This window comes from Diceros bicornis, chromosome 10 (assembly GCF_020826845.1).
Source record: "Diceros bicornis minor isolate mBicDic1 chromosome 10, mDicBic1.mat.cur, whole genome shotgun sequence".
Lineage (NCBI taxonomy): Eukaryota > Metazoa > Chordata > Mammalia > Perissodactyla > Rhinocerotidae > Diceros > Diceros bicornis.
The window spans coordinates 34,542,763-34,568,062 of NC_080749.1; positions in this window are offsets into that span (position 1 = coordinate 34,542,763).

Below are 25,300 nucleotides of genomic sequence, written 5' to 3' on the forward strand. Positions count from 1 at the left end.
ACTGTGAAAACCAACAGTCCGTACAGTTTGTTTTTCCTCAGGGAGAGGCAAATATATGTCCAATTAAAAAAAGGCCCATCAGTATTAGTGTTATGTGTTTAAACCTGAAATTTTCTAGAAAAGAAATCTTTTTTCATCTATGTATTTCTGTCCGGAAATTGTTTTTTCATCAAAATGTTTCTTTTGAGAAATGAGTGATCACTTATTTAAAGCCACAAATATCACAATTTTACATGTGGGAGGTATATTTTTTAAGATATTAATTTCTCTGACTGAATAGAGAACAGATGACTTTCATTTCACCATACATTGGGTTTTATCATGGTGGAAAGATGATTTAATAATTGCAGCATAACTATTCATGTTATTTCTACTTTGTACTTCCTTAGGAATGGCTCATTACATGACATCAAAGCCAAATTCTGCAGTTAGAAAAAGGTCTGTATTAACGGGATTTTGAAAAGAGAAAACAACAACAAAATCATTCAGAATTCTTGAAACAACAAAAGAGAAAACACAGCAAAAAAACAAATCTTGGCATTTGCTTACCTCTTTTAACCCTTGCTCCTTCATAAAATAAAAACGTGTTGGAGGAATTGTTGTGAACAAAAGGTTTTAATTGCAAAAAAATTCTTTAGGAGTGTTTGAAAGGAAACAGAGTAGATTTATTGAGCCTGGACAAGGTATACTTGTCTCACATTTTTCAGTTTTGTTATGCCTGAATACTCATTTAGAATCTGAATTTAGTAATGACACTACGGGACTCTTTCACATGTGTTATATACAGAATAGTGGTGAACTCATGACAACCAACCAAGAAAGAAACAAAAGCATATTTAGAAACCCAAGCAATTAAGGCACAGCTCAGGCAAAGAAATTTCATCAGTAGGTATGCGTAAGCTTGGAGGGAAGAATCTGTACCCTAAAGCTGGAGCCCCCATGCTCTTAGGAATGAGCTCGGCTTCTGGAAGTGCCTTTTTGAAACGTATAGAGATTTGTGGAGAGAAATGCACTGATGACAGGTGGACTATCCCCTGTAAGTGGGATAGACAGAGGGAGTTGGCACAATAGCTTGCAATATTCAAGTACTGTAATTTTTTTCGTATAAAGATGGAAGCTATTATTTTTTAAAGCATGTGGTTTCAATGGTGCATACTTGATTTATGACTAAGAATTCTTTTTCTCCATGCCATATTAGCACCCTCGTATAATTAAATAGCTTCCCTCTTGAAACTTAGATTGGACCGAATTCTGTTTTACCAAGATAGTGAATATGGCATGGACAATTTATGTTTAAAACACATCAGGAATATGGAAGACTGATTTTCTTTCTTGAATTTAACATGGTAAAAATCTCTGTCCTTCCCCTGCATTTTGTAGGCATAGATATAATGTTGGTCTGAATGGCTTAGAGAATCCTTAGTTTCATCTACACCTCAGTCTTGTCAGAATGACATGGGTGTGTGAGCTTAGTTGGATTTAACTGGATATGAACCTGAGCACATATTACAAATGCAAATTGTCTCCGTTTTTTTAACCATAAAAGGCGTGAACATAAATTCCAAAGCTGATTTCACATTAAATGACGTGGGATAACGATATTACTTCCTTTTGTGGACTTGTTTCTCCTCCTTCAAGGCTTAAAACTCCTTTACCTCTCTTGAGGCTTGTCAGTGCAAGTCCATAAACATTCACCTGTATAAACTTATAATTAAAAAATATAGCCTAATCCTTCAGCAAGTAATTATATTATTATTCACCCTTCAGAAGAAATGCCTTAAAGATCTAAAGGGTGACAGCCTCATCAAGTTTTCATTACCTGCCTTGATGCATTTCCATTTTTGGAAGTTTATATCCTCTCACTTTCTGCTTAACATATAGGAACACAAAGAAATTCAAAGGAAGGTGCCTTAAAAGAAGAACTTTATTAAGTAATTATCAAATTAGAAAATTACCTACCCAAACATCCCACACATGTATAATAAAGATGAGTATACATGTGTTTGCATGTTTTATGGGATATACAGTCTCTGGCATATACAAATATGCATAATTTTCTCGTACAATGTAATTAGAGAAAATTACATATCTAGCCAATTAGTCTTCAGAACAAATTTCTTCATATTTTCTTTCTCCTTAGCTAAAATGGCCTTGATAACCCACCACTACCTTCATTTTCTGCAGTCTCAGTCTCACTCACCCCCGTCTTCTGGATCTCTTCCACCATCCTTCACGTTTTATGCTTTCCTTGCAGGGCTGCCTCCTTCCTCCCCCTTTGGTTCTGTTCATTTTCCCACCCCGTTCCCAAGTCTCAGATACTGGGCAGGACTCCAACTGTTTGTAAGTGGACAAAACAATTACATAGAAACTCTAATAGAAACAAAGAAGACTCCCTGTCTGATGTCATGGATAGCCCCAGACCTCTGCTGGTTCTCTCCATCTGTTTGTTCCTCAGTCACAAAAAAGAGACTATAGCATTACTCCAAGCAGAATTTGGTTGTTAAATTGTCCTTTCATTCCAGTCCTCTGGCTTACGGAAAGCCCAGGGTAGCCAAAACACTTCCTTCTAGAATACCTTCATGTTCCACGAGAAGGGAGAGGCTTGCAGGCTTTGGAAAGACAGCATTTACAGCTAAGGTTGGCCCTGCATATGTGTCCCTAAGTGTAGAGCAATATTGGGGAAGCCCAGCTCTGTCCCTACAGACCTGAGGCCCTGGGAAATCCCCACCTTCAAGTTAAATGCACACTCCTAAGCTGGCAGAGCCTGCTTCTTCCCCAGCTGCCACTCAGCAGGTTCTCGCTGTAGCCTAGCAAGACCTAGGAATGTCATGTTCTGCCATCAGCTCTCTGAATACCTACCTCAGCCTTGTCAGAGTGGATGCTAAGTATTCAGACAGCTCTGCCGTGGCTCAGGGGATGGAGTCAAGGTGGGGCTGTCTCATGGATTTCCCTCTCTCTCCATTTCCCCTGTGAACCCACTGGGGCAAGATTGAGGCTCCCATGCCGCTATGATAGTGTTTCTCAACCTCTTCTTCATCATTGCTCTCCTAAGGAGCCTTTTAAGACATGTTTTTCCTAATAAATTAGTAAGGTAATAAAATTTAATACCACAGATAAACTGTATATCTGTTTATATACTGTATGTAGTTCTGTGTTTTATATGTAAGACAAGTTAGATGCTTCCCCCCCCAAGAACAATCTTTACCCTTTGGAGATGACATCCTCCCCATTAAAATGCATGCTCTATGGGTTTTCTGTATCTCTGAGGTAGGGCTGACACTGAGTTTGGCAAAACCAAGACCTCTTTAGCCTTTAGATTGTCTATCTGTGATATTCTCCTGTGCACATCATCCCACTGCATCCTCTCAGCTGTAGCTTATTTCATTTCGTATCCTCTCAACATTAGGAAGCAGCAGGGATCTCCATAGGGCTGTGTGGGGACAGAGGTAGGGCTGTAGTGGAGATGAGAGTGGTCCAAAAATAAAGTATGTACAGCATTCCTGTGGAGTTAACCACTGTACCTGAAAGCATTCCCCTGATTTCAGGCTTATTGTTGCCTGGTTCTTTATCTAAATACCTAGGGATACAGAGACGTTGCACAGCACATGCATTGTTTGTGAAACATTCCCCGTGGAACAAGGATTGATACTGGAGGGGTCTTATCTGGATGCCCAGCACAGGAAAGCTGGCTGGGGGCAGGGTAGGGTGGGGAGGGTGAGGAAAGAAATGCGGGACAGCCCTAGTGAAGAGTGAAGAGATGACAGTCTCAGCAGTAGTCCTGCTGGATACTAAGGACTACGTCTCCTCTCAAACCTCTTCTTCGTATTTGCTCTATACAGTGCTTCGAGATACGGTATGCTCAGGACTGCATTTTAGGAAGCTTAATCACTACTCTTTTAAACTACATTGAATGACTTTCAATTATCTACAGATTGAAATGCATTCTTATTAAACTAGCATGTTAGGCCCTCCATAGACTGACCCTATTTGTTTATCTTCTACTTTTCTCTGAGTCTACATTCTCTGTAACACCAACTGTAGTCATTATAATCCAGATAGCAACTTGTAGGCCTTTGCTGATGCTATGTCTCTATTTGTAATAAGCTCTCCTTCCATTGAATAGGATCCTATTCAAATCCTGCCCTTCCTACACCTTCAAAGGCAGCCTCTAGAAAGTAATTTCTGATTTTTCCAAATAGATGTTAATGCTTCCCCTTTCAATGCTTCCTCTTGCACAAGCACCGAAGAGGAAATCAAATTACAATAAAAGGTAGAATAAGGTGTTTAGCTTCTCAACTAAACTGGAAGTTCACTGAGAACAAGGATTTAGTTATATCAATCTTTGAATCTTATATAATGTCTAGTGCTCATACTGAGGTCGGAAGAAAAGTACTGAATTTCTTGTATTGATTCTGTCGTGTTGTTGCTTCTTGGCCAGAATAGGAAAGAACTTTGCTGGAAACACGCACCCCACATCATCTCCTATGTAATGGATAATGAGACTTGAGCTGACTCTAACACTAAAGTGACACAGATTCATTTAGATAAGCAGAGACAAGGTATATGTTTTGTTGTCCCTGTCAGTCTTTTTTTGTTTCATTTACTTTGCTTTCATGTTTTCTTTGAGAAAAAAGAATTTATAGAACCAATGGGCTGCATAACCTAGATGGTTTTTCTTCTCGTATCTAAATATTTCCCGTTAACTGCAAAGCTAAAAATAGTCCCTTTAACTGGAGCTGATGGGGATCATTCATATGGTTTACTGGCTCCAACAACCCAACTCAAGGAATCATTCATTTCATTTACTTTTATTATTATTTTTTAATTTCTCAGATTACCTTTTCTTAGATGATCTCCCTGTTGCCCAATCTCCTCAGATGATTTAAGGTTAAACAACATAGCTAGATACAAAAATCTAGCTTTTATTATTGTGTATGTAGTAGATGACATGTGTTGTTGTCTGTTTGGGGTAGTTTTTCATTGTTTTCAAAGAGAAGTCATATCCAGAATCAAATGAAAAAATTGAAACCATCCAGAAGACACTGTTCAGGTGAAGGTCATTTTGTGCTTGGGATTCAACAGCAAAGCAATTGAAATTTGAAGTACATTGGTTTCTTTTCTGCTCTTTTGGTAACCATGGGGATAGTAGAGTATCTTATATACAAAGCTTGTGGGAAGGAATAACCTTGGAAATTCTTCTACTGAAGAATGATTTAAACGTTGCTCTGACACATGAATCATGGGGTGGTGCTTTCTGTCAACATTCCTTGCTCTTCAGAACCAGAAAAGCCAGTATCTGTCTGGTTACTGGTGCTGCCACTGCTGCTGGGAAATAGCACTGTGATAGTGGAATCTTTCTGAAATCATTTTGAAATAGTTGCATGTACCCGGAAAATGATATTTTCATCGAAGGTATCTTTTGGACATATTATTGATATTCTGCACTCTATAAAATGACATTTGGAGCAACTTAACTTTTTATTCTTAATTGAGAGGAGAAAATACTCCAAGAAATTCTTTGCACTTGAGCAATGTCTAGGAGTTGAGTATGATGGAAATAGTGTGCTTCTTTTTGTTAATTTTAATACAATATTATCTCCAATCTTCATGGTTTAAAGTGGCTGTCTTTCTCTCTACATATATGTATATAATTATACTTTCTATATATTAATTAAAATTACTTGTATTGTTTTTTTTCTTTTGTATAAATCATTGCTTTAGATCACCTTTGTATTTCACAAACAAGACTAAATGTAAAGACATATTTAAAACATTCTAGGAATTATTAAATTAGTTTTCTTCAATGGTTTTTATCTGTTAAAAAGGAAGAGGAGTATCTGAGAAAAAATATATGGCTAGAGGATGCAACCAAATTAATTTTTTTTTTTTTTTTTGGTAAGGAAAGTTGTCCCTGAGCTAACATCTGTTGCCATCTTCCTCTTTTTTCTTGAGGAAGATTGTCCCTGAGCTAACATCTGTGCCAATCTTCCTATATTTTGTATGTGGGATGCTGCCACAGCATAGCTTGATCAGCGGTGTTAGGTCTCTGTCCGGGATCTGAACTTGTGAACCCTGGGCAGCTGAAGCAGAGCATGTGAACTTAATCACTATGCCAGTGGGCTGGCCCCCAAACTAATTTTTTATTTAGTTATCTGAACATTTTATCAGAAATCATTTTGTGTTTTCTTTGCTGGCCATATACAGGTCTTTGAATAATTGATTCTATATTACACTTCACTTTTCATTTATTGACATGACTTTACCATAAATTATTCCCCCACCATCTTATCAAAAAACAATCAAAATTAACTTTTAAAAGTCTTATTTTCATATATCAAAAGATGATATTAGTTTTTCCTTCACTGGCTCTTCCTTTTCCATTGTACCTTGACCAGGTTTCTTTGCTGCAACTCAAATACATGTTCATCTAGGACACCATGTTCAAAGTCTAAACTCATAGGGCACCTTTAATTTCACCTTTCCCACCCCCAAGCAAAGGTTCCCCACATGGTGGTCTTGTGCTACCTCTCAGAGTCACAAAAAATCTACTGGTTTTCTTAATCCATCATGCTTATGTTCCCTGCTCTCTCTCTCTTCCTATCTATATGGCTTTTTTATTTTTGTGTTCAATCTCATTTAGCTTGTATGCCCTTTTGGATTGTGTCTTTTGCCCACTTTGCTCTTGAGTAGTGGGCACATTTGCATTCATGGACTGGGGCTACTTGACTTGGGTGCCCAGATCCTAGGACCCCACATGTAACCAGGAGGGGAAGGCAGACATTTCTTACTATTGATTCATCTATATTATCTTCTACTGTCACTAGCCACTCATTGCCAAACCACTGGACTCTAAGTCCATCTGCCTGTGGACATTGAATATCAGAAATAGTTCCCACCACCCAAATGAATTTTAAATTCGCCCTGCTTCTTTGCATCACTCACACCACACACAGCAATGTCCATGATACACTTAAACATTCAGTTGTCTTCATTTGTTTACACATTCATCTTCCCAACAACCCTGTGATTTCCTTGAGGACAGAGACAACAACTGACTCATCATCGTGTGTTGCCCTGTGTCTCGCTCAATGCATAGCATATACATATGTCCAATAATGGACAAATACAGAAAGTTTCCTCTCTTTTTCCTGGATCAATAAAAAAGCCTGCTTTTTTAGATTCATTTTGAAACCATTGTTGGTTTGTTATAGGAAGTCTTTAACTTATAAATGGGTTCTATTCCAAAAACCACTTCTGAGGTTGTATGAAACAGAAACCCATTAACCATCTCTGAAGATGAATAGCCACTAGATGCCGTGTTGGATAGTGGTCTACGAGTGCAGTGTAGGAACTGCATTCAATTGCCTTCTGGGAGCAGGTGGCCATGAAACAGTAAACGAAGAAGGAGACAGGGAAAGAAGACAGTTTTCTGGTATCTCGTGTGGCTTTTTCAAAATTCTAAAATATGTAAAGTTCGTTTGAGATATTTTTCCACATTTTATTTTTTATTATTTGCAACTGTCTCCCAGATCATGCTGTGCTGTTCTTACTCACCTCTTCTTCCCACCCCCACCGTGACTTACTCACCCCTACTTTCCACCCCTACAGTGACTTTTTCTGGGCTATACTTTCACTGTAAAATCTCTGCAGGAGTGGGTGATGAGAAAGGCTAAAAGAAGAAGCTGATTTTAACGAGAACGACAATAGCTCCGATTAAATTAATATCCACTAAGGTTTGAATGACTAACAGCATTTTTCATTCTTCTGTTATTTGCATTTTGAAGTCTTGCCACGTAGCAAAGTATATCAGTTTCTGCTTTTCGTAGGTTCCTTTTTTCCACATTTATACTCCACAACTTTTTTGAAGCTCTGCTTGTTTGTTTATTGCTGTGGTATGTGTATGTGTGTGTGAATCAGCAGGGTCTTAAGCATGAGGGGAAAGAGAACTTTGAAGAGGGAAGAGTGTGGTGGTTCTAAGTATGGGTCATTGTAAATCAAGTGTAAATTACTGAAAAATTGCTTATACATCTAAACATCCTTCACAATGTCAATGTTATGAATCAACATTTTTGTATAAAGGTGAATGTGGGTTCTGTGGAAACAATAAGCTTGGAATTCTATGAGCCTGAAACTCTGATGGATGATTTTGTGTTTAGAAGGCAGGAATGCGTAGAATGTGGGAAAGTGTTGTTGGGCTCAGATCCCATTTTGGTCTCCATTTCATAGTCTTTGCAGCTTAAAAAAATAATCCACTGAAAATCTTTGGTGGGGAATGTAGCCTTCAAACAAGTTTTCTTTATTCTTTTGTGATTCTAGAAATTTGACGATATCAATTAGGGAGAGTTCATATTTCCTAAATGTCCCTAGGGAGTTTCATGTTTTATTCTTTGGTAATTCACATAAAGTTATGAGTGTGAACAAGCCACAGACATCAGAGAACATCACTAGCTTCCTTGAAGAGTCTATAAGAAAAGAATGTTCTTTGGGTCAATAATATACGATGTAAAAAAAATACATGAACTGCAATGGTATTGTCCTCCATTATAAACAATATAAATCTCTATGTATAGAGAAATGTATATAACATATACATTGTATATATGTTATATACAAATTTATATGTAGAATGAAAAACATATATAGCTGAACAAATATATATATAACAAATATGTATTTGTTATGTTGTATATATTTTTATATACGATATATATATATATAAAATTCTATGTAGACAAACTAAAAGGTGGTTATTTCTGAAGCGCAATGATTGTGTTAACATGAGAAGTTTGAATATAAATTATTTTACAGCCCTGTAACCAACTCCAGCCCCCAGCTCCTCTTCCCAACAAAGGGACGTGGCGGGAAGAACATGGCCTGAGCAGCTGTGCGATTGAGCGCATTCCTAGCTCCCTCTTGCCCTCAGCCATGTACCTTTAATCCATTTTGAAGTTGGATTAAAGTAGGAGTTGGTGTATTATTGTATCCTGTTAAAATATTCTTCCTTGCTTAGCTGGCATCCCTCTGTGGTTTAAAGCAGCAGACTCTGCTGTAACTATGTCCCTTCTGTTATTTTTAATCATATTTTCATTAGTCAACAAATATCTATCAAAGGCTTACTATGTGCATATACCACAATGAAGAAGACATTCCTCTTGCCTTTAGGGATCTCATCCTCTAGAGAAGAGTTATTGCCTTGTATTATATTATGTCTACATAACTTTATGTTATAACTGTGTTCAGGTTTACAGATTTAGGGGTTTTCTGTAAAGGGTATTTGTGTGCAGATGTATTGAAATATAAGATAGTTACAATACATAGTTATTTGCAATGAATTCTAACTGCAGATCTCAGAACCAAATTAAAGAAAAAATCAGTGTAATGAGAAGATAAAGTGCATCCAGTAAACAAAAAATAGAGTTTTTAGCCTGTGAAGGAAAAGAAAACCCAATAATATGCAGTTTTCTGACAGTGATTGGTGAGTTTCCAAATATCTCCACCCTAAGTTATTAAAAAGTTAAATAGTAAGACAATATATCTTCATAAGTCTTTCTGTAACTTTGATTTTATAACGAACTGTGTTATTGATCAAATATGGTTTCCCTTTACTAAGAAAAAAAAAGGGCCTTTAGAAATCTCATATAGCTTATTGGTGATCAAGTACTTTGTAGAGAGTAACATTTTGATGAAGAAAGTGAAAATAAATCGGGAACATATGGATTACATTTACATCCAAATGCATAGACTCTTTAAGAGGTTATAAGGGAAATTCCTGGCAAAAATGTCCCTTGGTTTGGAATATGAAACATACCTGAAAAAGACACAGAAAGGTGGGTAACAGGAAAATTTGATATACAGAGTCTGCAAGAGGTTGTATTGCTTTCCCATTCAAAAATCTTTAGGACTATTTTGGAAATACACAGCCAAATCCTGGAATGACTGAGTGGTCTGTGCTAAATATTCAATTGTGTGTGAAATTTGTGGAGTGGCCCCAGGGGCAGCCAGTTGCCCAATCTTGCAAATATCACCCTAAAAAATACAGGATTTCCAACGTGACTTGGAAAACCTCTTACTCTTGGCTAGGGCGTATATATGGTGCATGTGTGCACGTGTGAGTGCATGTGTATGTAAAACATCTAGCAACATGCTTTTAGAAATGGAGAATTTATATCCCAATAATGCATTCTCCTATCACTTTTTATGATGCATTTGCATGAATTTCATTTACATGTGTAAAGTTATTCACTTTATTTACCTGGTTAATATGTATAATAACCTTCCTGAGAGGTTGGTGTGCACACTTGAGCCTTTGGAAGGGCATATGAGGGAGGATACTCTGGCAGATCTTTCTCCCTTTTGGGTACGGTGGCATTGTTTGTGGCTTTTCTCTCATCTCTGCTGTACTCTCATTCACCTAAAGCCCATGTAGGAGTGATTTCAGGGTTTATGAAGGAGTAGTGAGTTAGCTTTTCAGCAGCTGACTGCTGCAAAGTTCCTCACAGCAAGGTGGTTATATGTGCTCTGTGAATCTTCGTAGAACCAAAGTGCATCCCCTTTCTCCCTTCCATTTCCTCCTAGGCAGGAGGACACTGAGAAGTTCCTGGGATGATTGGAGGAGAAAACTTTTTGGAAAACAGACCAAAAGTAGGGCAGCAGCACAGTGATGGGTGGTCGTCAGCCTGAAGTGGTGCTTGATTACAGCCTGGAAACCAGGGAGTGGCTCCACACATGGGGCCTCCTGGCTTAAGTCTCCTGTAACCTCCAAATGTCTCACACCTCAGCATTGCTCCCAGAGCTGACTCTAAACCTCAAGGCATTGCTCTTGTGATCTAAAAATTGAACCTGAGCCTGAAGCAGAATGGGACTTGGAATATCCCAAGTCATCATCTCCACGACTCCAGTGAGTCAGCTGCCTGCTTCCTTGCACTGGTTTCTGAGAGCCACAGCTTCCCAGGAGCCCATGATGTGCAGAGAGTGGCTTGTTGACCATGAGGAAGAGGAAGAGCTGTTTCCCACACTCCAGTGGAAGCCTCTATCTGCAAATTCTTTTTTACGTGAATATTTCTCTTTTGTTAGTAAGTACAATTTGACCTTCTTGAATGATAAGAATGATAACTATTACATTTTTTGACAATGCCACGCATTAATCACTTTCTGTTGTTTATGGTCTGATTATACATTCTTTCCCTGGGGCACTGTAAGATTTCTGATCTTATAATACAATTTTGGAATTTGTAAAGCATGTCTCATTGTCTTCTCAGCCAGAAAATACAGAGAGGGCCTGATTCTTGCTTTGGGCTCCATGAAGGAGCTAGCACCATAGCCTTTGAAGTGCAGGTGAAAGGAAAGCATAACTTTGCTCCTCACCTACAGATCTGGAGCTTTCTTCATTGCAGCTTCTACCTCAGTGGTCCTGGCAGCATGTGCAAATCCTGACGGAGGAGCCTGGTGGGTAAATCCCAGGGATCTGTGGCAATGGCAGGATCATCAGAAGCACCTGGCAATTGGACCAGCCTTCCCAAATGCTTTAGGGCATGTGGAAACATGTATCGCCAGGGAATTCCTGGGCCCTGAGATTCTACACCACCATAAGCACTATGTCCTAGGGTGATTTTCTTCCAGTCTTCCCTAGTGGTCAGCCCCAGAAACGCCTCAGAGGGACAAACTCTTGGCCCTGGAGCAGCCTGGTCTCCCAGTCCCATAAAAAAGGCAAACTGGAAGGACCACATGATTCCCTGCTATGAGATTCTAGACACATCTTTCAGCCTGCCACTTCTCCACCCCATTCTCTATCAATGGCTCTCAAAGTTTTTTGACCATGCCCCATAGAAATCTCAGCCCAGCACAAATACACACACACCTACACTGACACATACACTATACATAACAGAAACAATAATTTCACAAAACATTATTTCCCTTTGCATGCTAATGTACTCAGATTTTTTCTTCTATTCTATTTTTGTTTTTCCTTTTAATCCCTGTCATGATCCACTAAATTGATTTCCTGAGCTGCAAACGGTCACAACCCAGTTTTAAATGCAATGCTCTATATGATGGGGCTCACTTGCACACAAGAAAACATTTCAATAATGTAATAATGATAGCTGTGGTTTATTTAGCGTCTACCTCATGTCAGGCACTAGGCACTGGGCTAGGTGTTTTATAACATTGCGTCTAATCTTTACAATACCTTTGCAAAGTAGGTGTTATGCACATTTTACAGAAGAGATATTCAAGTTTAAATAACAAAATATTTTACTTAAATTATTTAGACTTTATAACATAGTTCAGCTTGTTGAAATATTTCTATTCACAAAGGCTGAGTGGGGGGGTATATATATTTGTGTGTACAGATATATATACATATATCATATAAGATAGTGAATGGACTTGGAAAGAGGGAGATTGCATGGGCAGGAGAGAGTCTCAGGAGAAAAATAATCCAATGAACTTTGTGTAATAATTTCTGAAACTATTTAATGCTCAGGGTAGTGCAGCTATAAAAGGAAAGTCTGTCGTGTGTCAACCAGTAGAATTTTTGTAGGCTAAAATTTTTCTCTTTCTGGAGAGAAAAATCTAACATATTTGTTTTTGTTTCTCCTTTAAAATTTTATAAACTATTTCTTATACCTCATGTATAGAAGTGAATGTGCTATCTAAACTTGTCTCGACATGCTGCCAACAAACTAATTGAAATGGAAAAATGCACCAGAGAGTCGATGTTTTTGATCAACTGGTCTCTAAACACTTGGTTAGGCTGACGGTCTTCAACAGGAAATGATTCAAAGACAGCAATATTTACTGCTCTTGTTTTGTTCTATTTTGTTTTTTTAATCTACATGACATCATTGGTGCTGAGGAGTGAATTATAGTAATGTTTAAAGACATTTTCTCTTTCTGGCCAGTACTATACTCTCAGGCCCAAGATCCAGGTTGTGTGATCGCAGAGGAGAGCCATTCCCTTCACTGATGAGCCTAGTTGTGTCGTTGGCTGCTGGCATTCATACTTTTGTGCTAGGTTGGATGCTATGCTATCAAATGTGCTGCTTTTTCCCAGCCCTGATGCTTGGCCTATATCTATACTGTAGGATTATTATACTTTGTAGTTGGCATAAAAAAACAAGCAATCTGTCTGGATTGTTCTTTATGTCCTGGAACAAGCCTTCTTGACCAATAGCCAGTAGAGCGCAATCTGCTGTGAATCTCCAGCCAAATGCTAACTACCTTGCCCCCTCCTTCTGGTTGATGGCACTTCCCTTCCTCCCAATCAGAACTTCTCAATGACAGTCAAATTCTACATGTCCAATGACAATCATAAGATGGGAAAAAAATCAGAAGTTGCCCCACCTTAACACAATTTGCAGACCAAAATCCACAATACAGAAGCAGCGGGAATTTTTTGATTATTTTTCTTTGCCTTTTTTGGGGAAAAAAAAAAAGGAAACCAGTCATGATTAAATTGGAAAGAAGTTACACATACAGACGTTTAGGGAACTTTCAACACTTCATGTGATTTTTCAGGAATAGCAAACCATAAAGGCAATTCAGACCTAAACATCTGTGGGATACGATCTGTAATGGGCCAAAGGATCAAATGTGACAGAAGAGCAACAGAAAAGAAGTAGGCTCTGCCATACTGAAATTAAACACTCCCCAGAAGAGAGTGGCAAAAGTGCAACTTGGAAAAATGAGACCAGCCTGGAGACAAGTAAATTTTTGGCTATCATGATCTTAATTAAGCCATCTACCCATGCAAGAATTTATAAGAAGTTCACCCAATAACAATTACAGGGAGTAAATACATAGTCTTCTAGCACATCATCAGCAATATTTTTCTAAAGTCTAATTGTTGTTTATCTAGAATTCCCACAGTAGAGATAGTGTGGTGTTGTGTAGGAGTGCACATGTGCTTATTCATCTCTTGATTCCCTGAAGAACTGCTTAGAATGGCGACAGTCAAAAAGTTAAAGGATCTTGAACATATCTTTAGTTGTACCTTCTTTGAGGTTCCTTTGTACTATTTTTAATAGAAAAGTGAACCCTAAAATCGTTTTTCATTTCTTTATTACACGGGCTTCCTTAAATTACAAAGAAATTTTTTTTTTTTTTTTTTGAGGAAGATTCACCCTGAGCTAACAACTGCTGCCAATCTTTCTCTTTTTTCATGTGAGCCACTGTCACAGCATGGCCACTGACAGATGAGTGGTGCGGGTCCATGCCCAGGCACCAAACCCAGGCCGATGAAGCGGAATGTGCTGAACTTAAGCCCTAGGCCACTGGGGCTGGCCCAAGAAATGTTTTTAATCTTCTCACCTGGTAAATCATAATCCACTGATGGGTTAGTAAGCCAGGTGTCAATCACTTTGTCCTCTTTTCCTTGGCTTATGGAAATTTCCTTCTCCATCAGGGCGTTATAATGATAAAACTTCTCCCACTCATTCAGTGACAATCAAAAGACACCAAGAAAAGCATAAGTCATCAAGTACATAAATCATTGAAAGTCTGACAAAATTTTAAGAGGATATTAAACCTCCCTAAGTCCATCTACTCTTGTGAACCTGTGATGAAATAATATGAATGGTGGCCCTCAACTCCCCGAACAGGAAGATATCAAAAGTAGCTTAGAAATGCTACCCAGAGCACGCCAACAAAGACTGTTAAGGCAAAATACTCAAACAGGATGGACTCCAGTTTTGATTGTGTGGCCTTACCTACATTCCTTCACTCAAAAGACTCCTACTCACTGAAAGTAAAATTTGGATCTTTTCTTGCCAGTGATGCGGGAATGGTTAGATCCCCCTGGAAGATCAGAGAACTGGGTAATTATCCATTAAAGCTCACTTAGGTTCTACACACCTCAGGGCTATTTTTTAACTTAAGGAAAATTTTTGTCTTTATTACTTAGTTTTTTTTCTTTTTAGTTTCAAAAGTTAACTCTAGTCATATGTACATTTTGTCACTTCTCTCAGGAAATCCCTCATGAAAAGCTACATTTTTAAAGACTATTTCATGTAATATGACATCATGCAAAATAAACCAAAGCAGATTTTCTGAACTTTCTACGCATGACAGCAAACGCCAAGATATGGCTCGTGTGCAACGTGAGTTCCCCTTCAAATATTTGGCTGCAGGAGAAAAGAAATTATAATTAAAAAAAAAACAAACCTGGGAATATTTTTACATAAAACAAAGAGCAGTTACCCCAAATCACAATCTTTTGTTTTGTCTTCAGCATTTCTGGATTTTCAGAACATTTTTTTGGTCACACTGTCTGTATTTTAGACAGAGGATATAAGGCAGCCAAAGGCAAAATTCCTCACTCACATTAGTCACGCAAGGTCTCGTGATGAGCAATAACAGAAGTCAAAGTATAAACAAAAACAAGTCCATGACCCTCAAAACCATGGATTTTAATTATTTCGCTCAAGTAAAACATTACAAAAATATATGCTGATATCTTGGTGGGACAACAGCATTCGGAACTAAAAGCATTTTTTCCATATGAGAAGTATGTGAGATGTAAATTTCCTAGTTTCATTTTTCTCTTGATCCTGGGGGAGATTTTGGGTTGAGAAATCTTTAGACATGAGATTTCCAGGTGTGAGGTAGAAATAATGAGTCTTTCTTAGCCCCCATTTGACCGCTGGCTTCACCACTTTGGGCTTCAGTTTCCATATCTATAATTGAATACTGTGGAAAAGACAATATCTAAGAGAGCTTTCATTCTGAATTTTGGGAGTGTATGATTCTTTCAGAACTTCCTCATGGTTCTGTGGGTGTGTGACAAACTTTATCTCACGAAATGAAGTGTGAGTTTAATTCACTTACTGTGTTGTTTGCCTAAATGTGCTAATCTCTGTGCCAGGAGTCTTAACATCTCCACAGGGCAGATTACGCATTGTAGATGACTAGTTCAGTGATGCCATTGAGGGAGAAACCTTCTTTCTAGTGAGGCAGCGTCACTGATTAGCAGCCGCAGTTTTATGTGGCATTCAGGTTTTGCCTAAAGATTTCCCAGAAATGGAGCTGGTGATAGATATTTCACAGTCCAATTAGAAAAAGTAAGACAATTTTTACAAGTTAGATAGCCTCTGTAATTTACATCTCTGAGTAACTGATCAGTGACTAATGTGAAAGCAAATATTATTGCAATACCTCAGTTTATTGGTACCACACCTCCAAGATGTAGATTGATGATAATGCCCCATGAGTTGGTGTTAGGACATTATAGCCCTAAATATCCTCTTAATGTTATAAAATACATCCTCTTAAGTAAATCTTTTTAGTTTAAGCTTATGTTCAAAGGAAGGCAACTTTGTTTTTTTTCTTTTAAATCTTATAGTTGGTTTAATGGATGTGTTTCTATACGCAAGAGAGAGAAAGAGTGAAAGGTAAGAAACCTTGTTAACTTAAAGAATGGTTAGGACAGTGAAGTTGCATGAGAAAAAAAACAAAGTCATCATTGTTTGAAGCAAAGCCCTACGCTATATTCCAGATAATTTTTGTTTTTTAAATCTATTCCACTCATTTGGATTTTTTTCTAATCGCCTTGTTTAAATCTACATAGACTAGCTAAGTAAGAAATAGAGACTTCCAGTGAAATATGGTGGGGCGAACTTCTAACTTTATCTCAATCCTCTCCCAGAGCCCTACTAAAAAGGCGATATAAAAGGCATAAACAGTGCTGGGCTGGCCAGCTCTTACCTGGTGTCAAGACACAATTGTTAAAATTGTTAAAAAAACAGCCATTGCTAAGCTAGAGGTAGGTTGAAAACAGTCACAGTGGGAGTAGACACCACTGAAAATGGTAAATGCTACAAATCAGAGCTTTTTCTTTCTTTTTTTCTCAGAGAGCCATTTACCATTATTCGGTTTACCACCGAATGAACCCATAAGGAAAAAGACCATTAGGGAGGAGAAGACATCAGAAGGGAGTTATCAGTATGAACTCAGAAGCTAGGAAGCAGATATTTAAGTAGTAACTGGTTTAGCAGACTAAGGAAAACAAGGGGAGCCTTCATGGGGCAAGGTCAACTCCCTCCCCCCCAAAAAGAAGTTATTCAATGCAGAAAACCCTGGACAGGCTTATGAATTTGAGACCTCAGTTACTTGTGAAAGCAGAAGGGCAAAGTGGGGGCTGATAATAGGAAGAAAGTTTATTAAAAGAGAACTAAGCTCTCTTCTCCTGCTCACCTTCCAGGATGCTGACAACCAGATTCATAACCTCCAGATATGAGACTGGAGGAGTAAAATCCAAGGAAACTGCCCTCAGAGGTGTGGGGGTAGTTAAAGATGCTAACAGTTGGGGGTCTCCCAATAATAGCCTGGTCCCCATCAGATTATCCTGTGGTAAAGCCCCCAGCCTGCTTCCTTCATCCATGTGAAAACCAGAGTTTCTAATTAGCATCTTACTCTTTAAAACCTCACTCTTAAAATGTCAATTGACAACCAAGAATCAACAGAAATTACAAGAAAAACTTATATAAAAGGCAATGACCAAAACAAACAGAAAAAAAAGGAACCCAAAAGAAATAGAGACAATGTAGAGAGTAAGAAAATATTTTAAAATTAATTAATATTCTTGAAGCTTTAGAACAAGGTACTACATCCATGAAACAAGAGCATCAAGCTGTGAAAAAGACTATACAGAAAAAAAGGACAAGATCTTTGTAATTAAAATTATGTTAACATAACTTAAAAAAGTTAACAGGAAACTTGAAAGATAAAGTTAAGGACAAAACTCTGAAAGTAAGAGAAAGAGAAGAAAAATTAGAGACAAAAGTTAGGGGAGATATAGGATAAATTCTAATTTCTGAATAACATAAGTTCTGAAAAGGGAGAATGGAACAAAATAGAATGGGAAAATAGTTGAACAGATAAGACATGAATATTTCCCATGATGAAACTGAATGAATGTTCAAATTGACAAGCTCGCAGATTCCCAGAAGAGTGTGTTTTAAAATACTCAAAGGCACAGGGATGTAAAATGCCAACATGCTAGTAATGGAAGATTCTAAATGCAACAAGGGTAGGAGAATGGGAGAAGTCACTTGAAAAGATTCAAGATAAGGCAACAATGTTAGAAAGTAGAAAATAATGGACCAATTGCTTTGAAAATCTGAGGGAAAATGATTTCCAGCCTGTAATTGTCTTCCAAGCAATTTTAACACACAAATATTAAGAGTAGAAAAAAATATTGTTCATTGCATGTAGAAAATAAATATTTTTAGTTGCAAGGCCTCAAAAACGATACCTCCTACATAGCACGTCTTAAGAAGCTATTGGAGGATGTGCTTCAGCAACATGAAGGAATAACCCAAGAAAGAGGAAGCTAGATGCTTTAGGAAACAAAGCATTCAGAAACAGAAGAGAAAAGGAAATTTCAAGGATATTGATGAAGAGAAGTCCCAGGACAACAGCTGACATAGGCTGGTCCAGAAACCAGTCTAGATTGGAGAAAGAGCTTAGAGGGATCCAGATGGAATAAGTGATATGTTGGAAAGTACATTTTTGGCAGAGAGTTTGGGAATGAATTAGCAATTGATGGGTAAAAAAGTAAGCAAAGGAAATGCTTAACTCCAGGGAAAGCAAGTTATACCAAAAGAAATGTAATCATAGTTAACAATGTGGTTCATTAGTGACTAATATTTCCATTGTAATAATACTTTGCTTTAATCAGAAAGTGTAGTGAGGGTAAGGTAAGCACATCTCCTTTTATGTTGTGATGAGGACAGCATGGTTTGAGAAAGCTAAATTTTTAACTTTCACAGTACCAAGTCAACAGATAACATCTATCACTGGATGGCTCCTTAAATCATGTACGTGTATTATTCTGATAAAAAATTAACTGTATCTAAAGAAAACAAAATAAAAGTGACTAGCTGGAGGGGGCCGGCCTGGTGGCACAAGCAGTTATGTGCATGCGCTCCGCTGTGGTGGCCCAGGGTTTCCTGGTTCAGATCCTGGGCACACACAGACGCACAGCTTGTTAAGCCATGCTGTGGCAGCTTCCCATATAAAGTAGAGGAAGATGGGCATGGATGTTAGCCCAGGGCCAGTCTTCCTCAGCAAAAAAGAGGAGGATTGGCATTGGATGTTAGCTCAGGGCTGGTCCTCCTCATACACACACACAAAAAAAACCAGTGACTAGCGGGAAAATTTAAGCCAAATTCCATCGCTTTTCCACCATAACATTTTGCCATTATTATTTTAACAGTTGAGCCATTTTTAAAAGCTGACAATCATGACTTTGATTTTATTCCAGTCTAAAAGATATGATTAGATGTTATTTCCAATGTGGCAGACCAATTCTCAACTTACTACAACTCTGTGAGTAGCAAGACCAGTATTTCCAGATTATCTTTGCTGATTGAAAATTTCTATGAAATGGACTTATCGTATATGAATACGTCCATTCTCCTCTGCTCTGTTAGTTTGCTACTACTGCATAACAAATTGCCACAAGCTTGTCGACTTGAAACAGCACCTTTTTATTTATTATTTCACCTCTATATTATATCAGGGTCTGAAGTCCTGGAAAGGCCTACATGGGTCCTTTGCTCAGGGTCTCCCAAGGCTATAATCATGGTGCTGCCAGGGCTGCAATTTCATCTGAAGCTCAAGGTCCTGATTCAAGCTCCTGTGGTGGTTGTCAGAATTCACTTTCTTGCTGCTGTAGAACTCATGGCAGCTTGCTTCTTCAAGGCCAGCAGGAGAGAGAATTTCTGACCTCCAGACTCTCTTTGAATGGAATCACCTGATTAAGTCAGACTCACTCAGGCTGACCTCCTTTTGATTAAATCAAAATCAACTGATTTGGGACCTTAATTACGTTGGCATAATCCCTTCACTTTGCCATATAAAGTAACTGAATCATAGGAGCCTCGTTCCATCATATTTACAAGTCCTCCCTACACTCAACAGGATGAGATAATACAGGACTATAGGATATGTAGACTAGGGCGTGGGAATCTTGAGAGCCATCTTAGACTTCTGCCCACCACACCTGGTTTTAGATTACCTACGGCTATATTTGCTCAAAGTCAACTTTAGAACTTGGGAACCCTCAGGAAAATATTCTAGGATGGATCACTTTTCTTTTACTTGCAGTCAATTTTTCCCTGTCTCATCTTATCTAATGACACTCTTATTCCCTGTTTGAATATAAAGTCCTAAATGTCTATGAAAAACAGATATTTTGAGGAAAAAATTCAGAGAATTCAAATCCTCAAGGCCAAGTGCTGAGGTTAGTTTTTACAAGATCTTTTAACTCAAGTTTAATTCTTTCTTAAATATTATTACCTATGCCCACTCCCCGCCCGTCCTCAATATAACAGCTATTCCTGAAAAGGCAAGGACTTTGTGCTTAGACCTTATCTGAACAAGTTTTCCAAAAGACAACATTGTAGAATAAAGCATACATGCTGGGGACTCTTCCATTTCTATAAGGGCAAGCAGTTCACTTGAATTAGATAGAAATAATTTGTTTTTGTGAATAAGCAATGGCTGACAAGACCTACATCATGTTGAATCCATTGTTTTCACAGAAATATCAGAGCAAGTCCTATGTTTTCCCTCTCCGGAGGCACAATGTCTGCCAGTATTACTTCTTACTTGAGCACTAAAAAAGTCAATTTTCTTAGACTCTTGGAGCAATAATTTGGGAGGATTGCAATCCTTTTATAAACGTGACTAGAAAAACAGAAGCTACTAATATAACAATAAAACCAAAGCTTTTGCAGGCCTTGGGCAGTACCTTGAATTCAGCATGCATTTTTAAGTATATGCAGACTATTTATCAAAAAAAAATAAATAAATAAAAGAAAAGAGATCGTTCCTGAAATTCAGTTTTAGGAACATAAGAACTCTATGTTTTTTTTTTTTTTTTTTAGATCCAGGAGGACTCTCAGAGATTAGGTCCTGCACCATTATTTGTTGCTGAGAACGCTGAAGCCAGAGATGGAAAGTGACTTGAGAGTCCAGAGTCAGAGTGGACAAGCTGAGATGCCCAGTCCCTCTTGTCTTATAACTGCAGGCACCTCAAAGACCCAGATCCAGCATCTGTCTGTAGATCCTAGATTTTGGTCATTTTTTTGATTTAGCTGCAGCCTGGTGCCTCTGCAGCCTCGGTGTGATGGATATTTGTGGTGTTTTCTTTCCTAGGATTTCTTCCTCTACCTAACAACATCCACTGCCCTCTCCCCAATCTCATGAACTCTATGTTTTTTATTAAATTGAAATCAAGACATAGATATATATTTATTATTTTAGGAAATCTCCCTATTTCAAATGAATTCTTTTTGGAATGCAAATATTTGCTATTTGTTTTGAAATTTTATAGGATGAAATATTTAAAATGGGGTATATTCATATAAATACTTTAACCAAATATGGAGTGGATTTATTAAAAGATAAAAGAGAGAACTCAGCTTGGAGATTATGATTTTCCAGGTCTAATGAGTGGAAATTCACCATACTTCTGAATGGCATCTCTTTTCCAATGGGGAAAAAAGATAAATGATTTCAATAACTCTTAGTCTGTTCTTTGAATGTTTCAGGAGGAAAAGTAAATGTTGGTTGGGAAAGAAATTGTGTGTGTAAGTTCCAAAGAGTGTGGTCAAACACTTAGTTTGAATTTTCTTTTGTATGATTTTCCATTTTCATAAAACCACCTGGAAGAATGCTGCTAAAATAAACTGAGGAGTACTAATAATCTATGTTACAGTTTAAATATGTTAATAGTCATCATAATTGTCCCTCAAACAAATTAGATTTTAGCCCTAATTTATTGCTTTGTATTCCTATCTTTCACTAAATGACGTTACAGTTTTTTTCATTTAAGAAAATTATTTTTTTCTAAATATGTTTGAGTTTCTCTAAAAATCCATATTACTGGATTTTTCTCTTCTACATTGGTCAGTTTATTTCAGAAATAAGATTTTTTTGCTATTTTCTTTCTTTCTTAAAAATCTTTCTTTGTGTGATTTTCGGCACTCAACGGGTGCTGAAATTGCAAATTTGATCAATAGAATAACTAAGTGGGTGGTATGAGGGACATCTTATATGCTAAACATATAAGACAATGTCTCCATAATCAGACCATTTTGAAATTCTTTTTTTTAACGTCATTAGCAAAGCTATTATAATATATTATTCTCTATAGAAATGTCTTTTTTACATTTGACCCAATTTCACTCCTTTTATTTAGTTTATTATAAAATAAAATGAATCATACTAAGATAAACATGTTAAGAGAAGTATTAGCCAGTGTAAAAGGCTGAATGAGGAAGAAATAAATGCCTAGCAATGATACATACCAAATTCAAAATAGTGGTGATTCTTGGCAGGAATTAAGTTGATGTAATTGGGGGAGAAGTATACAGGACCTTCAATTAGTTTGATAAAATTTAATTCCTTAAATGGGTGTTCTTTGTAGTATTGTGTTTTTTCATATACTCCAATATTGCATAATAAACTTTTTGTCACACACACACGCACAAAGGATCAACAACGCACGCGCAATTTAGAGTAGCTCCGATTTTGTCACCTTCCTGTGGTCCACGGGGAGCAAAGCCTGGATTAGCACATATAGGCTGCATGGCCTCAAATCTCCTGCGTGAGTGTTGGGGTGGTGCTGTCTGAAGGCATAGTTGTTCTGCTGAAGTCTATGAGCCACTGCTCCGTGGGGGGCAGCTTCGAACATCGCGGAAGGACCGTTCTCAGACAGGCAAATGGAACCGTCGAAGGAGAGTTTACCAAAGTGGGATGGGCAAATCTGAGTTGCTCACTCTCTCAGAGACCTCTTATTCTCTTGGGCTTGAATTTCAAGGATAAGTAGCCTAGGGGGTGAGTGCCAACATGTCATCTTCTATGGTAAACAAATCTAGGAGCTATGAAGGAGGAACTTTCCTGGAGCCATTCCTTTTTGTGAATAACCTGTGTAAATGTGTAAGGTACATTACCTAGTTTTATATTACAGCTTGGGTTTATTTTCTTTTGTTACCTTAGAGCCTATAGCAAAGTATTGTTTATTCTCTCACACCCCAGGTTCCTCAGAGCCAAATCTTCTTAGCGTCTCTATATCACTTGAAGACCATCATGTCTCCACCTTGTTTGGATAATGCGGCTAATTTAAACACTCTTAGAAGAAATAATATAAATAAAATTTTAACCATTATGTTTCTTGAAACTTGTGGATAAAGGAGACTTTTGTGAATGTAACAAATTTGTCGTACACTATGCCATAGCACTATTTAAGAAATCAAGGAAGAGTAACTACTATTTATAAGGTGAATAATCATGTCAGCTAAATGAAAGTTTGCGTATACTTATTTTTAAAATCCTTTACAACTACATTGGTGATGTTGACTCCAATTTTTGTAGGCAAGTTGCCAGAACTTCCTAATGTAGTGGGTAATCGTTTAGTCGATTGGGTTAATATGAAAGTTTCACCAGTCTACTCACGCCAGCAATCTACTTTGTCTGTAAATTATCCAGTCAGAAAATCTATACTTTGTACATAAACTGAACAATTGAAAATTTGCCGTTTCGTTCTACTAAGTGGGCACAGACCTGAAGAGTGAGAACTATAGTACAGTGATTTGTTTCTGTTTAAAAACAGGAATCTCAGAAGTACCAAATAAAATGGTGAAGAGACCACAGTCTAGCCAGCCCATCTGATCATTTCATGTTTTAGCGATATAGATTATTCTCTGACCAAATGGGTCATGTAATAATATGCATAGGTTGTTGAACTGTCAGAAGAATTACAAAATTTTTATTTATTCATTCATTCGTTTCCTAGAGTTTGGAAAACACTTCTCTAAATGCTCATATTTTATCATGTAGTGGATTAGGCTGTGCTAATCAACTCTAAGTTGACAATCACATTTCTTAAAATACAGAACTTGACTTAAAAAAGTTTTTCTTTGTACCAGGCATTTTTGTGAGAAAAGTCATTTTTTTTTCATTCTTAAAAGGACTTCATGCATGAGATTGCCACTTCACAGGGTATTTATCAAACATGGGCCAGCTTATTTTTAATCAACGTGTTAGGAGAGGTAAGTTAAAAGAGCATATAATCCTACACATAAGAGGCAGGATGAATTTTCAAGTTGTAACTTTAAAGAAATGTCCCACTGTAGAGAGCTAAGCGTCTTCAACAGAAGTTTTCACCCTCCATGGGTACCCCTCTGCAACCTGGTTAAAGAGATAGCACCTTCCAGCTAAAATTATGAGATAGACAGTTTATGTTGATTTTTTATTTTTTAATTTAATTAATTAATTTATTTATTTATTTTTTGTGAGGAAGATCAGCCCCGTGCTAACATCTGCCAATCCTCCTCCTTTTTTGCTGAGGAAGACTGGCCCTGGGCTAACATCCATGCCCATCTTCCTCCACTTTATATGGGACGCCGCCACAGCATGGCTTGCCAAGCAGCGCATCCATGCGTGCCAGGGATCCGAACCTGCGAACCCCGGGCCACCGCAGCAGAGCGCACGCATTTAACCGCTTGCGCCACCAGGCCAGCCCCTGATTTTTTAAAAATAACAAATCACATCCACCTAACATTTTAAGTAAATTTTTTCCTTCCCAAGAACTTTTTGATTAAATTCCTGTTTTTCACTTTGGTACTTATCTAGACACTATTAGCATGAACATTCTTGTGAGCAAAAATCCTTTAAAACTGCATCTTCTCATGACTATTTTTATGCAGAGTTACTGGAAACCTGAACTAGAGAATGATGGATTGAGGTAAATGTGTTGTTGCCTATATCTATATATAATAATATGATAGGCTTTTCACAGTTAATGTAGTACATGTTGTTATAGGTTAAAGATGTTAAAAAGTAATTAATTTCCTGTCAAAGAGTGCCCTAGGCAAAAACGCCATATGCATTCACAATTTTTATTTTTTTGGCCATATTCCCTACTCTGCCCACCCCTCCCTCTTGTGTCATATCCATGGTTAAAAACACAGATGTGAGTCACATAGACAGAACTGTTCTAATTTTAGCACCTTCTGAGCCACTTTCTTTACCTCTTTGATCCTCCAAGTCTTCATCTGTAGAATGTTGATAACAATGCCAAAATTATTGATAATAATGTCAGAGGGTTATTGTGAGAAATTCCTGCCTTAATGTATAGTATATGAAAGGCCTAATCCAGTCCCTGCTAGGTAGAACATACTAAAAAGAGGCTGTGTTCTCCCCCTCCCATCATCGTGAGGATTGCAGCAGCAAGAACAGCAATGCTACAGGAAGTTGGCGGCAATTATAGTGATAGTGGCTTAAACCCCTG